Source organism: Eubalaena glacialis, chromosome 2, assembly GCF_028564815.1.
Source record: "Eubalaena glacialis isolate mEubGla1 chromosome 2, mEubGla1.1.hap2.+ XY, whole genome shotgun sequence".
Taxonomy (NCBI): domain Eukaryota; kingdom Metazoa; phylum Chordata; class Mammalia; order Artiodactyla; family Balaenidae; genus Eubalaena; species Eubalaena glacialis.
In genome coordinates, this window is record NC_083717.1 from 159,366,886 (window position 1) to 159,387,009 (window position 20,124).

General features: G+C 36.2%; 1 protein-coding gene across 3 annotated transcripts in view; it reads left to right on the top strand.

Moving 5' to 3' along the window:
- Positions 1 to 20,124, top strand: part of FUT8 (fucosyltransferase 8) — a 318,044-nt gene that overhangs the window by 99,289 nt on the left and 198,631 nt on the right. For 2 of the 3 annotated variants that reach the window (XM_061182670.1, XM_061182669.1), the window contains exon 3: positions 16,894 to 16,984. The exons of the other annotated variant lie outside the window; for it this stretch is intronic. The gene's annotated coding sequence lies outside the window, so the exon portion shown is untranslated. The remainder of the gene's footprint in view (positions 1 to 16,893; positions 16,985 to 20,124) is intronic. 3 annotated transcript variants of the gene reach the window in all.

Consider the following 20,124-nt stretch of genomic DNA (forward strand, 5'->3'; position numbering starts at 1 on the left):
CTGAACTCATTCAGCTTTTACTTACCTGGAAAACCCTTTATTTCTTGTTCAACTTTGAAGGACAGCTTTGCTGGGGAGAGTATTCTTGGTTGGTAGTTTTTTTCTTTCAGCACTTTGAATATATTATTCCACTTCCTTCTGTCCTTTAAAAAATTTTCAGATTTTGCTGAAAAAACCTGCTGAACATCCTACTGAGGTTTTCTTTTCCTTAGCATGTGATTTTTCTCTTGCTGCTCTTACGATTCTGTCCTTGTCTTTACCTTTTGGTAATTTAATTATAATGTATCTCAGCTTAGATTCATCTTATTTAAAACACTGTAGACTTCCTGTATCTGAGTGTCTGTTTCTTTCCCTAGGTTAGGGAAGTTTTCAGCCATTTTTTCTTCAAAGAAGCTTTCTGCCTCTTTTTCTTCTCCTGGGACTCCTATAATGTGTGTATTGGTCAGCTTGACAATATCCCATAATTCCCTTAAACTATACTCATTCTTTTTCATTGTTTTTTTGTCTTTGCTTCTCTGATTGGATGAAGTTCACTGCCCTGTTTTCAAGTTTGCTGGTCTTTTCTTTAGCTTGATTTAATCTGCTGTGGAACCCCTCTATTGAGTTTTTCCATTCACTTATTGTGTTGTTCAGCTGTGTGATTTCTGTTTGGTACTCTCTTATATTTTTTATCTCTTTGTTGGAATTCTCACTTTGTTCATGTGTTATTCTCATCTATGGTGAGCATCTTTATGACCATTATTTTTAACTCTTTATCAGGTTAATCACTTATCTCCATTTTAATAAGCTTTGTTTCTGGAATTTTGTCTTGTTCTTTTGTTTGGAACATATTCCTCTTTTTCCTTATTTTCCTTGACTTTCTATGTTGGTTTCTGTGCATTAGGTAAATAGCCACTTCTTCTAGACTTGATGGAATGGCCTCATGTATTATACATGATGAGTCTTTTCATTCAGTTCAGCTGTAGCTCTTGGTTGTCTCTCAAACCTTTGTGATTTGTCCAAGGCACCTTCTTCATGGCTTCCTGTAGTTGGACGTATGACAAGACCTGTCAAGTGTCCCAGAAGGGAAGACCAGTTAGCACCTCTGTGCAGGCTAATTGGAAGCTAGACCCTAAAGTGGCAGCTTTTAAAGTATGCAAGTAGATGTCTTTCAGGGAAAGACTGGGATCTTCTGTCTTTTCCCTCTATGTTGAGCCCTGGGGATTAACCACTTAAGAACCATTTATTTGTTTACTAATGTCTGTGGGGCCTGTGGACATAAGTCTGACTTGGTACCAGAACTGAGCAATCAAGGGGTGCAACCCCTGGGTAGCAGCCACAATAGTGAGGGTGCCAGATGTGTACAAGTTCCTTTCATGGAGATATTCGTGATTTGGAGTGATCTACAGGGAGAATGCAAGATAGTCTGCTTGCTTCTGGTCTTCAGGGAGGATTGATGTCTCTTAGATGCATGCTAAACTAGAAGCTTGACGCTCAGGCAACAGCTTTTAAAGTAGGTAATTAGGTCTCTTTCAGGAAATGATTGGGAGATGGGTGTTTTGTCCCCTTCCTCTGTGTTAGGCCCTGGGGAAGGGAGATAGCCAGTTACGAACTATTTCTTTCTTTGGTACAATCCTGTTGAACCTGTGAACACAAACCCTGATGCGTACCAGAGCCAGTCTATCAAGGGGTGTGTCCTTTGGGCAGCTGCTGCAAAATCCAGGCACCAGATGTGTGCACTGGCGACCCGGAGTGGGGCAGAGGGAGAACATTGATGGCCTCCCTGATCTCTGGAGAGGATTGCAGTTGGACCTTAGATATGTGTTAAATTAGAAACCTGACCTTCAGGCTGCTTCTGTCTGCTGCCTCTGCACTGAGCCCTGGGGGGATAGCCACAGAGCCCTAGAGAGCCCGCCAAGAACTGTTTCTTTGTTTGCTATAGCTTCTGGGTCTCCTGGATGCAAGCTCCATTGGCTTTCAGAGCTAGGTGTTTTGGGGGCCCATCCCTCAGATGGAAGTCTTAAAAGTTGGGGTGCTAGATGTTGGGTCTAAACTCTTCATTCTTTAGGGAGCAGCTAGTAGTTGTGAATTTCCTCCCAGCTGTATGTTGCTGTGCTGAGAGTGGGGTTTACGAAACGAATGTCTCAGGCTTTCCACCTATTCGATGTAGGTTTTTTTCTCATTTCACTGTATGTGTAGTAGTCACTCCACTAGTTCTTGAATTTCCTTCAGAGGAACTTGTTGCGTGTTTGGCTGTAGATTCATTGTGTCTGTGGGAGGCAGTGAGTTTGGGAGCCTCTTATGTTGCCGTCTTGGACCGGAATGACATTTGTGATTTTTAAATATTTGTCCCTTTGAATGAATAATTATCAAGAGAACTGAGATGCTGATCATATCTAAAATATAATACAAAAATGAGTCTACAATGTGTATAACTTCATTTGTGCTGGTGTATGATGTAACCTTTTTTAAAAATGTAAATACACTATTAGAGAGTATATTTGGAATGATATCAAAAGGATTTGTTACCGAGTCCAAGCTCGCTCTGCTCGCTGCACGACAGGCCAATAAATTGGGAGACAAGGTGTTGAGGCAAGGAATACGACTTTATTCGGAAAGCCGGCAGACTGAGAAGATAAGATGGTGGACTAGGGTCCCTAGAAAAACCATCTTATAGGGGTCTGGATGCCAGTTTCTTTTATAGAATCAGAGAGGGAAGTAAAGTAAAAAAGGCGGAATAGAGAGGGAAGTAAAGTAAAAAAGGCAGAATAGAGAGGGAGAGGCAGGGAGGAGGTAAAGTAAAAAGGGCCATCAGTCTTGCAAAACATCTTCTGGAATGGCCAGCCTCGGGGAGGGGATGTGTTAATTTCTTCTTTCTTGCAGCCATCCACAGGTGGGCAGGGTTCCCTGAGGCAGGCCATTATGTATGATTATAATAACAAAAGCAATGAAAAGCAAAGGCTAAAGTCAAAGAAATAGATCCAACATGGAGTCAAAATTGGCTCTTCTCTGTTACAGATTCAATGTGTTGTTTATTGATATCATACATATTTCTGCTTTGGGTCATAGACTTGTTTCATAGGTATGCCAAATAGATGGCATGGTGAGGGAGGAGAAATATAAAATGTGAGTTTCTGCAAAAGTGCTAAAGGAAGGAAGTGCAGTGCATTTTCTAATGTATTTTTTTATGTTAAAACTCCAACATTCAAGGAAGCTGAGAAAGCTTCTTGCATTTATGTAACGATCCTTATCTATTAGTTGCAGAGCAAAAACAACAGAAATAGCCTTTAACTATGAAGAAGTCCTCCTATCAAATTCTTCAGTTCATTAAAACTACTTTTGGTTATTATTTTAAAAAAATGTAATTGGGCAGTTCCAAGAAAAGCTTCAGAACAGCTGTAATTACAGCTGCAGATTAGTCAAAATAGGGGTTTTTAAAGGCTCCTCACTCCCCTTTCGCATCTCTTTCCCTCACCCCAAGTAACCCAAATTTAGTTGTAAAAGTTTTGGTAAGCTCAGGATTCCCGAAAGTGGAGTGCCATGTGTTTAACTGCATGCAGATGTAATGATTATATGTGACTCTTTATTAAGGTTCCCAGAAACTTTTGTTTTCCTACTGCTCTATGCACAGTTAAATGATTGTTGTCTGCTTGTTTCTGCATTGAATTTTATAGATGTATGAGTATTCCAAACACAGTTTAGTGATTTTTATCAAGGCCTAGGCATCTACTAAAAATACTTAGAGGGATAATAGGCTTTCAATCTAAATTTAAGCTAATGTTGACATTATTACAAGTTGACTGGAAATACCTAAAAAAACCTTATGTCTATGTTTTTAAAAAAATATTTCTTCAAATTTTACTGTAATAGGAAATTGCCTTTCACCTTGTCTAAGAACAAATTTGGTAAATTTCTTAATTTTTGGAGCAAGTTCTATTAGATTGAATCAGAAGTAAAATACACATCCATGTTAATGTTTCCCTCACTCTTCCTTCCTATAGTTTTATGATCTAGGGATGTGGATGTCATTCTAAGGTCTGGTTTTCAATTCGTCAGTTGGGAAATGGATATAAGGGTTATGAAGAATTGTGACTAAGATCAAGGTTTAGGGCCAGTCTCCCTGTCCCAGTTAATTACCATCTCTTTTGTGGATGCTAGTCGTGCTGAATATCGATCCTGGGCTATAATAACATAACTTGGATTTTAACCTAATTTTACAGTGTTATCTTCTCAGAAATTGTAGTGATTTGCCATTGAATCACACATAGGGAATTGAAAGAGTCTTCTGCCAAAGCTAACAATTTAACTCTTAAGGTAGAAAGGCAGCTGAAACATGCCTGTATGTGCATAGCACCACGTTCAAAGGGATAAGGATACAAAGATATATAGTCCTTACCTTCAAGTACAGTAGATAGAAAAGGTGCAAATATGTTCATTAAAATAATAAATCAACTTTTAGAGGGTAAATAAACTTGGATTTAAATCCCCAGGCTCAGGAACTCTTTAGAACTTAGAAGAAATTCCAAAGATCTAGAGCAACTTTCTTATTATTGCACGTAAGGAAACAGATTCAGAGAAGTCAAGTGAATTACGTTAAGTCATTGATTAAATGGGAGGTTTATAGGACGTTCTAAATATGAACTCAGTAGTGACAATAGCTAGCAAGTTAACTTGCTTTTATTATCTTAGTGTCAGCTAATGTTGATTGTTCATTGTAGGTACTTTTATAGAGAAGCTGCCAATTCTTTTCTCACATAAGTCTAGTAGATATATCAGCAGAATGTGAACTTATATAGTAGGTTATTTTTAGAGAGGGTAGCTTTGAACAAAAGCCACTTCAGAGAATACTGGTGAATTCAAGTGAATAGTTAAACATTCATTAAAGCAGAATGAGGAAACTTTTAAACCGCATAACTTTTAAAACATAGTTTGGCTTATACGTATGAGGGCAGATAGCAGGTAAAATTTGAGATGGAGTATAATTTGTTGATGAAGGTACAACTAATCCTGTGAGGATAAAGGAAGAAACTTAACAGAAAGAAACTCTTAGGAAGGAAAATAAAACTTTGAGACTTTAATAAGATAGGAAAAATGAAATGTGAAAAGCAATTCAGTTTTATTTAAGGATTGGCCATAAATTTATCTCATTATCAAAACTTGTTGTCACTGTCTTCTTTCATTTCTTTCCTTCCCTTACGGGTTCTCTCTGAGAAAGGCTCTAGCGTGGTGTGATACAGTGCAGTGCAGTTCTGGCTTTTGTCACTTATGACCAGCATGGTCTTGGACTAAAAGCTTGCTTATTAAGACATACTAAAGTGAATAATTTTTAATTAGTTAATCAGACTTTTGAGATTCAGGTACTTCATAAAAAATGAGACTATATCTTTGATGTGACTATAGGATTACTGGAATAATCAAATGAAATCACGTGAAATTGTTTTAAAAACCGAAGACTTTACAAAGGTAAATAATATTGTTTTATACTATAACTATAGATTCAATCTAGCATCACAAATATTTGTGTATCCAATATGTCAGAATTAAAGTTGTAGAGTTTTGAATTAAGGAAGATATAGTCCTTGCCTTTAAGATATACTTTATGTCTAATTTGGGGAAGTAGGAAATAAAATATATAATGCAAATGTCTACAATATGTGACAGAATATGAAAGGATAATGGGATGTTAAGCTGAACTAAATTTTGGCTTAAGTTAAAGAGCTACTCACCTGAATCTGCTCTAGGTCCATGAGACTCAGTACACCACAAGTGATAAAGTGAGCATTTTGACCTTTTCATATATATATATATATATATATATATATATATATATATTCTGCTTTTTGAGCTTTTAGGTAAGAGTGGACAGATTTTTAACATGGGTTGCCATGTGATAGAGGTCTAAACTTAGGCTCTCCAATAGATGCAGATAGGAGCTTGTTAATTTTTAGGTGTACGGATATGAGTCAGTAGCTGAGTCAAAGTGTCACAAAGAACGTACAGTTTTTAGTCTCGTTGAGTATTATCAATAGAATAGGTTCCGGATTTTAACATCTGGGTTGGATACTTTGACAGGGGCATAGAGTTTGATTAAAAGGGGACTTTAGGAACATCTATTCCAACCCCCTTGAAGATACCTTTTACAGGGTCCCAGAATTAGCTTTCCTCATACCGAAGAATCTTTCTGTTATGCGATGCAGTACACTTTTCTTATGGGCTCTTGTGTTTGGCGTTCTTTGTTTTTGTCGGCCCCAAATGACCTCCCTCTCCATCTGCTGTTGTATATACTTTACATTTTGGATATGCTGCAGGCTTGAGTGAAGAGAGAACCTATTGATGGAACAGCGAGGAGTAGAAAGAGAATGATAGGTTCAGGAAGCAGGACAAAAAAGGAAATAATGATAACAATAATAGCTAACACTTATTAGCACTAAAGTCCGAGATGCTGTCCTAAATGCTTTTCTTATTTTATCATACAACAACCTATGGTATTGATATTTTAATATTGAAATTAGTTAAATGAAATACTAATTTAACATTGTGATAACTTAATAGTATTTACCCTTGTTACAGATGAGGGAGCTGAGCTTTGCACAGTAGAAGGCAGGGTTCATGCTTTTTGGTTCTAGAGACCAAACCCTTAATGCTACCACATATTGCTTCTTAAAGATAACTTGGAGGCCCCTCTGGGAAAACTTCTCTTTCTTTCCTTCTCTAAGTGTGATAGCCATTAGAGATAAAAGATGAACATTTTAAGGCTGGTAATAACTTGGTTTAGGTGGTGGTGGTGGAGAGGTGAAATATAGAATTTATTCAACATTTTAAGATTGAATGATGGTATCAGAAAGGAAGGAACCTGAATATAATCTACCGTGCAAATCAGGGGGAAAGGGAATTTTGGTGAGGCTCTTGTAAGGACTAGATTTTATGATGCTATATAAGCATGAAAACTTGATATAGGAAATTTAGTAAGGGCTTATGATCACTAGTTTATATAGCTCAGCACTGTACAATAGAAATATAATGTGAACCATGCATGTAATTTAAAATTTTCTGGTAGCCACATTAAATAAGGTAAAAAGAAACAGGTTAAATTAGTTTTAATAATATATTTTATTTAACCTAATATATCAAAATATTATTTAAACTAATAAAAAATTAATGAAATATTTTACATTCTTTTATTCCTACTAAGTCTTTGAAATCAGTGTGTATTTTACACTTACAACATTTCTCAGTTTAAACTAGCCATATTTCACATGCTCAGTGGCCACATTTGGCTACTGACTACCTTAATGGACAGTGCATTTTTATACCATTAAAAGATATGTTCTTAAAAAATTTCTGACTGAATTACAACTAGATGGCTTATTCACCCTCTGTGGAGGAGTGGAGGGCAATCTGGGGCGGAAAGGCATCACTATTCAATTGTGTACAGAGAATCTGCTTAGGAGGGGGAACATTTTTTATACTTAGTAAGAAGAGGTAGGGAAGGATTTACCAAATGTTTAGGCTTCCTGTCATTTAGGCTTCCTGTCGTTTGAGGTACTGTGGGTTATAGTTAGAGGGACTTCTAGGGCATTCCAAATAATTTCTGTGGTCTTTATATAAGTTCTGGACCCTGGTTTTATATAAAAAGCATAGTGCTTTTTCTGTAGACAGCTCTGGAAGAGAAGCACACAGTTCTTACTCATGAAATGTGGTGTCTGTTGGTTCAGGGACTCTGTGCCTCTGTCTGGAACCCTTCACAACCTCACTGATTTCACTGATTTGCTTTTATGGGATTTAATATGTTTAAGGTTACATCATTCTTCAGGCAGGGATTTCTAAAATCTGCTTTTTCCTTAAAAAAAAAAGAAGAGAAAAAGAAAAACCTCAACAAAATAAACTTATCACATAAAAAAATGACTAAATCTTTTCTAACTATTAAAGTGTAATATGTGTTCTTTGTAAAAACTTAGATAATGGAGATACCTACTTTTACGTGTTTAATGAGCAGATCTCCAGTAGAAGGAAGTGTTCAATCTCTGGCTTCCTCCTGCAGTACTGGGGTTCCTTGGGCAGTAGCACTCCAGTGAATCAGACTCTCTGTATGGGACAGGTAGTGAAGATTTTATTTTATTTTATTTTTTTATAAATTTATTTATTTATTTTTGGCTGTGTTGGGTCTTCGTTTCTGTGCAAGGGCTTTCTCTAGTTGTGGCAAGCGGGGGCCATTCTTCATCGTGGTGCGCGGGCCTTTCACTGTTGTGGCCTCTCTTGTTGTGGGGCACAGGCTCCAGACGCGCAGGCTCAGTAGTTGTGGCACACGGGCCTAGTTGCTCCGCGGCATGTGGGATCTTCCCAGACCAGGGCTCGAACCCGTGTCCCCTGCATTGGCAGGCAGACTCTCAACCACTGCGCCACCAGGGAAGCCCCTAGTGAAGATTTTATTTCCTTTAAGAAGACAGTGAACAAATGAGAGGTATGTGTTCTTTCTGGCTGAGTTATATATGTATATTGTCCTGTATTATGTATCATATTTTATTTGGCTAAGAGCCTAATTTTAATGCATTTCATTAAAAATCTTCTTAGAGAGTTATCTGTAAAACTGTGTAAGATTTATAAAACTAAGTAACAACTGTAAGGCTTGTGTTAACTTGTTAAGAGATACTGGGTTAAAATACAAGTTCTGCTCTGTACAGTTTAACAGAATAGAATGCACTTTTACCAGTAATTTTCATTTCCTGAGTTTGTAGTTTTAGTGCTATGCTGATGTTATCAGTATATAAATCTTTTTTGCCATGACTAATTGTGTTTTATTTGTTGTGAATGCAGTTGTGGTTCAGGTGGGGGTAAGGGAGGTTTGTGGAAACCAATGCTTACCATTTTGGGGATGGGTTGTGGGAGGAAGCAAGCTAGAAATATACTTGGAAGAAAGAAAGCAATAGCCACTTGGGAGCAATTTGAGATGAGGGGAAAAACAGATATTTTGAGAAAAGTTACAGTGTTTTAAAAAATAAATGATTCATATACAAAACTTAATCATTAGGAACATAATAAAATTTTATGAAATTTGAGTAGGAAACATCATGTTAGAGAACTTTGAATTTCATACTTACTATGTTCCTATTTTGTGTGGATGAAATATAGACGTCTTAGTTATTTTGAATTGACCCCCCCTGTGGCTTCTTAGACTCTTAACTAAGGATCATAGTCCTTATCTGTGGAGAGTCCCAAGACTGAGTTTGACAGGTTAATGAAATCTAAAGTTATTTAGTGTTAGCTGTTTAACTTTAGACTAGATTTTATTAACCTGTCTGTTCATATTTTCTGCTGGAAGGTTAACAGTCATATTGACCCTTGTCATGGAGTTATTAGTAACTTATAATTCTAAAGTGCTGTGAAAACATTAAACACTCATTAAGTATTATATTTATTAGAACATTCCTTAATGCAAAGTAGTTCATTCAATAACCCATACTTAATATTGGTTGGTTATTACAATTACCTGTCCTCAGCCATCCATCAGAGTCCTATGCCTGTCCTTTTTTAATTCTTAGACGTATAGGAACGTTGTGAAGAGTGTGCTTAGGTCATGACTGACATGGAGATGACTCAGGAAAATTCTTGTAAAGGGTGGTTATGACTGTTGGAGTGGTTTTGTAGTGGCTGTTGTTGCCTGGCTGCTTCAGGAAGTTAGGTTAAAGGGTTCAGGTTTTGGAGTTACTTGGTTTCTCTTGAATCCTGTCTCTGCTCCTTAACTATCTCTGCACAAGTTACTTGCCCAGGCAAGTTATTAAATCTTAGTTTCCTTAACTGCAATTTGGAAATAATAGCAACCACCTCTTAGGGTTGTTAGGAGGACCCCTGCAAAATAATATCTCTGCTGTTAGGGATAATGACAGTTTACTGTTTGTTTTTTTAATAAAGACAGTTTTTTTTAGAGCAGTTTTAAGTTCACAGCAAAACTGAAAGGGAGGTACAGAGGTTTCCTGTGTATGCTTTGCCCCTACACATGCATAGCCTCCTCCATTGTCCACATTCCCCACCAGAGTGGTACATTTGTTACAATTGATGAATCTGCATTGACACATCATAATCAAAAGTCCACAGTTTACCTTAGGATTCACTCTTTATGTTGTACATTCTGTGGGTTTGGACAAAAATATAATGATATGTATTTATCATTATAAAATCATAAAGAGTACATTCACTGCCGCCCCCAAATCCTCTGTGCTTTTTCATCCCTTCTCCCCAACTTCCAGCCCTGGATAATTCCTCATCTTTTTACTGTCTCCATAGTTTTTCCTTTTCCAAAATGGCATATTAGTTGGAATCATACACTATGTAGCCTTCTCAGATTGACTTCATTCACTTTAAGGTTCCCCCATGTCTTTTCATGACTTGATAGCGCATTCCTTTTTAGCACTGAATAGTAAGTATTTCACTGTCTGGATGTACCATAGTTTACTTATCCATTCACCTACTGAAGGACATTTTGGTTGCTTCCAAGTTTTGGCAATTATGAATAAAGCTACTATAAACAACCATGTGTAGGTTTTTGGGTGGACATTAGTTTTCAACTAGCAGCTACTTCTATTGAGCATTTATTTGTTTTAGCCAGACACTGTACTATGTACTTTACATGCAAAATATCATTTAATTCTTATGTATATATAATAGATCATGTGAAGTTTTATAGCCCATAGTAATATATGTCCAATAACTGGTTGCTATAATTTTTTTCTCTGTGTTAGTTACAAGCATGTAGTTTAAGTAGAAGTTGAGGCTGTTAAGATAAGACTCAGGAGTGGGCATTCTGACCAGACTTCAAAGACTTATTGAGGAGTTGACAGTGGATTGAAGGTGAAGTATATATTAAAGTGTAGTTCAAGGATAATCTGCATGGTAATCACTTAGGAAGCTTGTTAAAATGTAGAGTTTTGGGTTCATCTTTAGAAACTCAGACTTTATGAATCAGAATCTCTGGTCACGGAGCTTGGATTCTGCAGTTTTACGAGCTTAATAAATAATTCTGATTCACCATGAATTTTGAGAATCATCTTTTTAAATTTATTCTTCTTGATGATTAAAAAATGATTCTAGTGGTTTTTAAATAGTTGTGTTTCTTTGATATAATAAGCTTTCTATTTTCTTGGTGATGGAGCTGGTAAATTTTTTCCATTAAATTTTTTCCATGTTATGAGGGTAGGAGGGTAGTGATATTTGTTCATTCAACTATTATTTAGTAAATATCACTTCTTTGAGGTATATTTTAATTTTTTCATAAATATAGCATATTTTACTTTATTATTCAAATAATGTAGTCTTTTTGAATAGGGTAGGAAAGTAAGGCAGATTGAGAACATACTATTATGAAGATAGGTAGAGAGGTGAAGAGAGTGGTTTCCTGGTGCTAACTAGAAAGGAAAATATAACTATAAATAATTTACATAACTAATATGAATAATTAAAACCTGATGGAAATTTTCAAGGAGTTTTGGTATGGGTCACTTTATTAGTCATATTAGTTAATGAAAGAGTCATATCAGGAATGCTCAGCTTTTGTGTTTTTTGACGGTTGTGTTCCCTCCTAAGCACACTCTTCTTCTGGGTTTTGTGTATGTTGGCTTCCTGGGAAGTCCTACTCCAAATCCACAGTTTGGGAAATCAGGTTTCATCCCTACAGTGCTTCACGTGAACCTCAGCTTTCTTAGATTCTTCATGTAAAACCTTACCTAAAGGAGCCAATGAATTGGCTTCAAGTCATAATTTTACACTTAGGTCTTTAGAAGACTCCATTTCAGTGAGTCTTTGCATTGGTATCTTTAGCCCCCAAATCTTTCTGGCTCCAGCATCCACTTTAATAACTCTGTGGGTTAAGGAACTCCATTTTTAATATCTGTAGTTTTGTTCATTCTCAGAAATGAGGTCACCAGGGCTTTGTCATTGTTAATGAAAAAGGTATTATTGTACACTTTACTTTTTGGGAGTGTCCTTGGACTGAATGAAGCTAAAACATCATAGACATTGTTGCTCTGCTTTAAATACTCATAGGATATAATTTTGCATATTTTAAACTCAATCTGTTTGCCAATACAATAATATTATTTATCTCTGGGAACTTTGGCTGTATTCTGTTGTGCTATTTAGAATTCACATGAATTATTAAACCTTTCTAGTAGGTCTTTTATTGAGCCTATTGTCTGACCTCTTCTTTAAAAGTAGTCTTCAGCATTTTCAGAAGAATCATTTGGGTCTTCCTGGGACTGGAGATTTTGCTTCTGTTGTGACAGAAGAAGAGAGTGAACTTTTTTAGAAGTTAGGAGCAGTGAGGTACAGAAGAGGAGAAAAATCAGACTACATTTTATATCATGCCTGTTTCATTGTGAAAAATAATCATAGCCTTATGTCCTTTTCTTTTCTGAGGAGGGGGCGGTGGCGGTAAGAGTGAAGGGTGAATTAAGGAGGCATCACGGAGAATGTGTCTTCTAACATGGGGTTTCAGTTATTTCCCAAATACAGAGAGCAAGGTGGTTGTCTCCAGACATTTTTCTTTCATAGGAGGCCCGTGTGCAGTATTGGTATGTTTTTCACTCACCCCAAAATATTGACAGTGTTGGCGTTACAGGTAATCTGAGTTACTGCCTTTTCTGTCATGTTCCTCTCTGTTTTAAGTGTGGGCCACAAACCCATAACAGTATTGATGTGATTATATTACTATTATAACTGTTGATATTTTTCCTTTTAAATCAGAGAAAAGCACACTGATTTTTTTCCCTTTACTCTTATAGCATTTTTATTTCCAGTAATTATACTTTCCTTCTGAATTATTTCAAAATGTTTTGGTATGGTATTGGTAAACATAGTATTATTTTTTGTGGTTAAGAGTATAAACTCTTAAACAAGACTGTCTGGGTTCAGTTCTCAGCTTTACCACTTACTAGTTGTGTGACCTGGGGCAGGTTATTTATTTTATATAACTCTTGCCTCAGTTTTATCTGTAAGACAGGGATTATAAAATTATCTACTTTTTACACGTGTTGAGGATTAAATCATTTAGTAAAGAACAATGCCTGCAAATAGTACAGGCTGAATATGTATTAGTTATTATTCACTCACTAAAATAGTAGTCTCACTAGATGCTAATAGACTTTAAAAGTTAACAAAATTAATATTTTAAAACTTTAGAAAAGCTTAATTTAGAAAGTTATTTTTAGGCTGGAATATTGTGCGCGCGCACACACACACACACACTCATCCTGTCTCTCGCACACCCTTTTCAAACTGTTATAGAACAATGTTTTTCAAACTTCAATGTGCATATAGGTTACTTGGGGATTTTGGTAACATGTAGATTCCTACTAGCTTTGGAATAGTCCTGAGATGCTCCCATTCTAACAAGCTCCACAGGTAATCTGGATGTAGTTAGTCTTTAGATCATACCTTGAGTATTAAAGTTATAGAATGTCCTACTAGTGGTTCTGAATCCTTCTGTCAGTACTTTATAAACACTTGGGTGTTTTTTGTTTTTGTTTTTTAAAAAACATGCCTAGGCTCTACCTCAGACTAGTTAAATCAGATCTCTGGCATTAGTGTTCTGGACATTATCATCATCATTATCATTTTTTTCTTTTTTGTAAAAAAATATTCTAGGTCATTCTGTGTGTGAATAGCATTAAGAACTACTACTTTAGTGATGTGAAGGAGAGTCAGTAAGCTAAGTAGCTCCATTTTATGTCTTCATTTACTGTTATCTTCTATCCCTTTAAGCATCTGTAGGGATGATGAAGCATAGCTGGTTAGAACTCTTTAACTAGGAGGCAGCTAATAATTTTGGCTTGAAGTTATCTTCACACTATACTGGACTAAAAAGTTTGACTCCTTGAACCCTTCTTCATGGCTTCTATTTCCTATTGCTTTCATCATTTTTGTAATCTTCTTTAGATTCTCCCTAATTTCTCAACAGCTTCCTGAAAGTATAGTAATTCAAACTCAATATAAAATTGCTTTAACAAAACTGAACAGCGGGAGAGGCAGAAGAATAAAGTTCCTTCCACTTCTTAAATTCTGTGATTTTTATTAAGGTGGAAAACTTATATTTGTTTCAGACTTTTTATTCGCCCTTTCTTTATGCTTTTGGGAGCTAAAGTGTGTTTTCTACCATGATATTTGTTTTAGTACATTACTTTCTTAGGTTATATTCCCTCTTTTTTCTTTCTCAACTGTACTTCTTGCCTCTGTTTCCCTTCTTGTACATATTTTTGAGGAGAGGCAGTAAATATTTTCTCATGGACTATCATGTCTTGGGAAAGTAGTTTTCCAAACTGATCAAATCTTGCTGAAATGTTATTCCATCTAGTCATGATATATCAGTTAGAATCTGGACAGGGAAGCAATCTACACTAGATATTTCTACCAAGAAAATTTAATACAGGGAGTGGGTTATACAGGTGTCGAAGGCTGAAAAGGCAGAAGGGGAACACTGGAGTAACACAGAGTCAAAAATTGCAGAAAGCATCAATCATCCAGAGGGCTGGGGCTCAGAACTTCTGCAGGGGGTACTGTCTGGCTGTTGCTGGAACTTCTGAGAGTGCCAGAGAAAACTTCTGGCAGTCACCAACTGCTGCTGCTGGGGTGGAGGGCCTGTGCTAGGGCAGTGCTGAGTGGAAAAAGCAAGTTTCTCCTTTTAGTGTTCTTAGTGGCAGTATGAGGAGGCTAGCTGACAAAAGAGAAGAGTAGTTTCCAGAGTTCTATTTTCAGCGTTACTGAGCTGAGTATTAAAGGGTGGATTTGCTGCGGAGAGACTGTAGCTGAATAACCAGCACATATAGCCTTCTCCTCTTCTCTTGGTCTCTTTCTTAGCTACAGGGATCCCGCATGCTCTTAGTGTCTAGGATTTAGAATGAAAGGAGTTATTATTATTTTAAAATTACTTGTCTAGCTAATGTGATTTGGGGGCATGAGACAGGACTACGTGCTCTAAGATAACTGTCACAGCCTTTCTTGGGAACTGAGAGTCGATTACTCATTCCTTTGACTCTAAAGGGATTTCTGTTTTTCAAGATCCCTTATTCAAAATGCAAAAATTGTAGGAGTAATGATAAACCAGAGGTTAAAAATTGGTTGCTTATTGGCCAAACAGTGGCCTACAGTGGGAACTAACCTTTGAACAGAAGATTATGCCTTCTCTCTCCTTCTAATATTCTTCTTCCTGCAGAGCTTCTCAAAGTTTAATATGTATGTGAATTATTTGGGAATCTTGCTAAAATGCAGATTCTGATTCAGTATGTCACTGGTTAGGGCCTGAGATTCTGCATCTCTAAGAAACTCCCAGTGGAGGCCGAAGCTACTGGTCCCTAGACCAAACTTTCTTCTCTCTTTCCTGCTTTGAGAACAAACCACTGGTCTGGCTTGGATCCATTGTTGGACCTGGTTTTGGGTGGTTGAATGGAGTGGATCATTAAGTAAGAGTTTCTTGCAAGCCCACTTTCTAGAAATATTTTGAGCAATTGTAGTAGAGGTATTTATAGCCGTTTCTTTCCAGGTGGCACTAGAAGGGCAGTGCCTCAGAATAGGTTGACTTTTCTTCCATAATTTTGATGCTGCTCTAGACGCAGAGGCATGCCAATCACTTGTAGTTTTCCTAGAACATCTGAGGCTTTTTAGTAATTGTGTATATGTTTAAGGGAAACTAATGGGAGATAGGATAGGAGGACAATTAGAAAATTCATGCATCAAATAGCTTGTGTTCATTAAAGCCATTATTCTTGATTAAATAGGGCTATCTATGGATTTCAAAAATTTGGTTTGAATTTCATACTAAATGCATTTTTCCACTTTTGACACTTTGATGTACTTCAGGTTGTCATCAAAGCACAGGATCTTCTTTCCTTGAGCCAAATAAATGGTAGTCTACCTTAATTGAACTTTGCATACAGCCCAAATTTATGAAGTTGTTAATTGCTCTTTACATTTGGATTTTACTTTACCAAGGCATACCTGATCACATGACTAAAAAGTTATTCAGTTGCCATCCTTCAAGATCCTCTGCCTACCTCCCTCATCCCCACTGCCCCCAATTCCTGGATCTTTCCTTTTGTCTTTACAGACCTAGATTTTTAAGATCCTAGGTTCTTTGTTTCTGTCTTTTGGTTCTTTTTATGAATGTTACTCTTAAATTTTTTAAATTCAGGCTGTAGATAATACAATTCAGGTCACGGAATTGAAATAATTGGCCTCTTTATCGGTTGAGGTGAAAGAGTTAAAATGAAAGTTAAGGATTCAGGGTACCCCTACAGAAATGAGGGGTGAAAAAATGCTCAATTTTAGGATCCTAAACAAAGCATTTTGATTGGCATATAGAGACCCTTGCATGCACACAAACGTCCATATTTGAATATTTATAGAAGATAATCTGTCAAAATTACTGTTATTTTAATTTGCCAAGCTTGGCTGATTGCTGCAGTTGGATGTTAGTTGAATTCTAGATGAGGAACTGTAAATATGAGCTGGTCTAGAACATGCTTTTTGTCCTTGAAGCTGTTTGAATATTCCTCTCCCCCCACCCTTTTTTTTTTTTTTTAAAAAAAAAAAACAAACAGTGAGGCCTTTTTATATTAGCTGGACTTCAATGTTTTCCTTTTTAGGGAAAAAGGATTAAAGTAAGGTGATAACAGTAAATACTAAAAATTTTTTTTTAGTTAAGAAAACCATTTACATTTTGTGAACAGGAATTGTTTAAATAGTTTTAACTATTCGTCCAATCTTTGCTTCAAAGATTTCCCTGGAGAGTTCAAACCTAGGGACATATATCTCTTCAAGGCCTGAGGGGCCTTGAGGTTTCGTGTAAGTAAAGTTTCATGTTAACAACAAAGAAAATGTATAGTTGTAGATAATTAATGTTACTACTTTCTTTTGTCTCATTTTAAACAGTTGGTAATTTTAGTGACCCAGATTCAAGCAGTAATATCTTCCATTGGAAATATGTGATTTCGTCATCTTCTTATGTTCTAGGGGAAGAAAGGTAAGCCATTTTTCACGCTTAATATTTAAGTAACTTTGTAAATAAATCAAAATTTTCTCTTTTAAAAGAGAAACTTTAAAAGAGAAACACTGTATTATTTATTTATGTCATATCGTTATTCCTCAAAAGATTCCACTGAGTCTACATTATTTCAGCTCTAGAGATGATACGATGACTTTCAAAAAATCATACAGCAGTTTTTTGGAGCAGGACTACGTTCTGTGCTCTGTCTGCTAGGCTGACTTGTCCCTTTTACATAGCCATTCTCAGCTGAATAGTTTATTTTTACATATATAACCACCTGACATGACTAGATAGTCTTAATATTTTTTGTTTGTTTTTTGCTTTTGATGTTTTCATTTCTTTATCTCTTGTAAACTGCCATAATTGGATCCATTTTGTTGATTATTACTTTAGCTAGAAACTGTGTCAAGTACTAAGTCTCAGTTTTACTTAGACATTGACTTTGTTTTGGGGTTTCAGGAATGTGGGGGTCTCAGGAATATATTTTATATTCAGCAAATTAAAAGTGAGCCTTTTAGAGCATTCTTTTCCATTTTTCACAAGCATCCATCTTCATTCTCATTTGACAATCCTTTTTTGGGTAGATTTTCTTTTTTATAGGAGTGTTTATATAATCTTTCACTTGTTACTGTGTGGTCTCTTTTCCCAGTTCTTTTTGTGGCTATCCCTATTACCATTTTCCGTATATCTCACTCTAATTCCTCATGATCCTCCTAGGAAAATCGTATGTCCAACTCTGTAGTTATCCTCTGAATGAAGGATAATAACATTATTAATAATTCCTTAAGATGTTATGCTCGCTCCTAATTTTGTAATTAATAATAACATTATTAATAATTGTTAATATAAATAACATTATTAATAATTCCTTAAGATGTTATGCTTGCTCCTAATTTTGTAATGGTTCACCATCTGTTCACTGTACAAAGGGCTCAGAAATGTCTGTTGTACCTGATGCATCACAGATGTGGAAATAATAATAAAATAAAATTTACATTTATGTAAAGTGAAGATACTGCTAATATGTTCCCTTGGGTTTGGCCATTCTGATATTCTTGCTGCATTTGGAGGCTTATTAAGTATGTTAAAACTCAAGTTGAATACAATTTAAGTCAGTGATATAAAAAGTAATGAGCTGTTTTACAGTGTCATTTGGAAAAAAAAAATTAGCTGTATTCCTTGCTTACAAGAACAGCAGATAGCACAGTTGACTAAGATTTTCTAAGTAAAGTAATTTTGATAAAGGTTAATTTCATGGCAATAGAAAATGTTGGGAATTGGCATCCAAATGTCAAATTTCACATACAAATCTTAGCTTTCTACTGATTTTTCTTTTCCCTCAGAGGAAGAATCTTAAAACTTAAATTTGTTTAGAAGACATTATAATGCTACTTTAGGAATAAGAAACAGGCTTTATTTTTCTGCAGTTGAACAGTAGGGATAACCAGTGCATTGCAATACTTATTGAAAGATTTTTTTAAAAGCTCTTATGGAAATTTAATCAAGTGTTTATTTAGGAAATATTTTAGTTTGTAATAATGATGCGGGATCTAAACGATAACCTACGATATTCATCTATGTGTTTTCATTGTTTCAGAAAGAAATGATGAAGTGTATTGTTTAGTAATTTGCATTTTGGTATTATTTATAGGGAAACACTATGAATAATCATATTTTAGGTAATTCGTGTGCCATTGAGACAAATTTAGACCTCCATTTGTTTCTTCTCTCCCTGATATCATAAGAGTGTTATATATCACTCTATCAGTTAGTTAAAAGGTAAAAATTGAAAATGGATTTTGTTTTGTTTTGTTTTGTTTCTGATCTGGCATGTAAGGAGCTTAGAAGTCATCACTCCATCCTAACCATGAGTAAAAAACTGAACAAACTGAAAAATCAACAACTCTTCTTAGATCCATCAGAGAAGTGAGGTCACAGGGCAAACCACTGCTCTCAAATTAGAGAGACAGACAGGCAAATATAGAGAATGACAACTTACCCTAGCAAAAACCTCCAAGGGAACCACTACTGGGTAGGAAAATCTAAAGTGTGATTAACAAATTAGGGTAGACTCCATGTGGACAAGCCTGAGGTAAAAACTCCAGGGGGACCCAGTCATAGGGAGCCCCCCACACTTTCATGATTTTGCTTCTAGGAGCTCTACCAGGTCCTCACAGTGAATATCTGAGAAGAAGCCCCTGGTGCTTCCTGCAGGGGGAGGGAAGAGTAACCATTTTGAAATATGCCAAGGCATCTTGTTTTTCTTAACAAGATCTGCTATCAAGAGAAAGTATTTTACCAGGGCCTGATCTATTAAGGTGTTATCAGAGACTAACTGACCTGGAGGAAGGGAAATACCCAACTGTAGCCTTCCACATGGTGGGGAGAGAAATATCCCATTCCAGTCCCCTGTAGCCATCCTGTTCCACCTTGGAGGGGAGCATAGGACCGAAAAGAACTTGTGAAGTTCACAGCTCGGGGGGCGCAGGCCTAACCATGGCACTGTAGAATGCTTCTACTCCCCTCCACACCTTAACCACATTAGTAAATTCCTATTTGTTGCAGTTCCTTTTACCCAGTGCATCATGTCTGACTTCCAACAAAAAAATTACAAGGCATACTATACTAAAAAGCAAAAACCACAGTTTAAAGAGACAGAGCAAGCATCAGGATCAGACTCAGGTGTGTCAGGAATATTGGAATTATGAGACCAGGAATTTAGAACAACTATGATTAATATGCCAAGAGCACTAATGGAAAAAGTAGACAACATGCAAGAACAGATGAATAATGTAAGTAGAGAGATAGAAAATCTAATAAAGGATAAAAAAGTGCTTGAGATAAAAAGCTATAACAGAAATGAAGGATGGCTTTGATGGGTTCATTATTAGACTGGACATGGCTGAGGAAAGAATATCTCTGAGCTTAAGGATATGTCAGTAGAAACTTCTAAAACTGAAGAGCAAAGAGAAAAAAGACTGGAAAAAAGAAAAAAAGAAAAAATATCCAAGGACTGTAGGACAACTACAAAAGGTGCAACATATGCATAATGAAAATACCAGAAGGAGAAAAAGAAACAAGAATAATGACAGAGAATTTCCCCAAATTGATGTCAG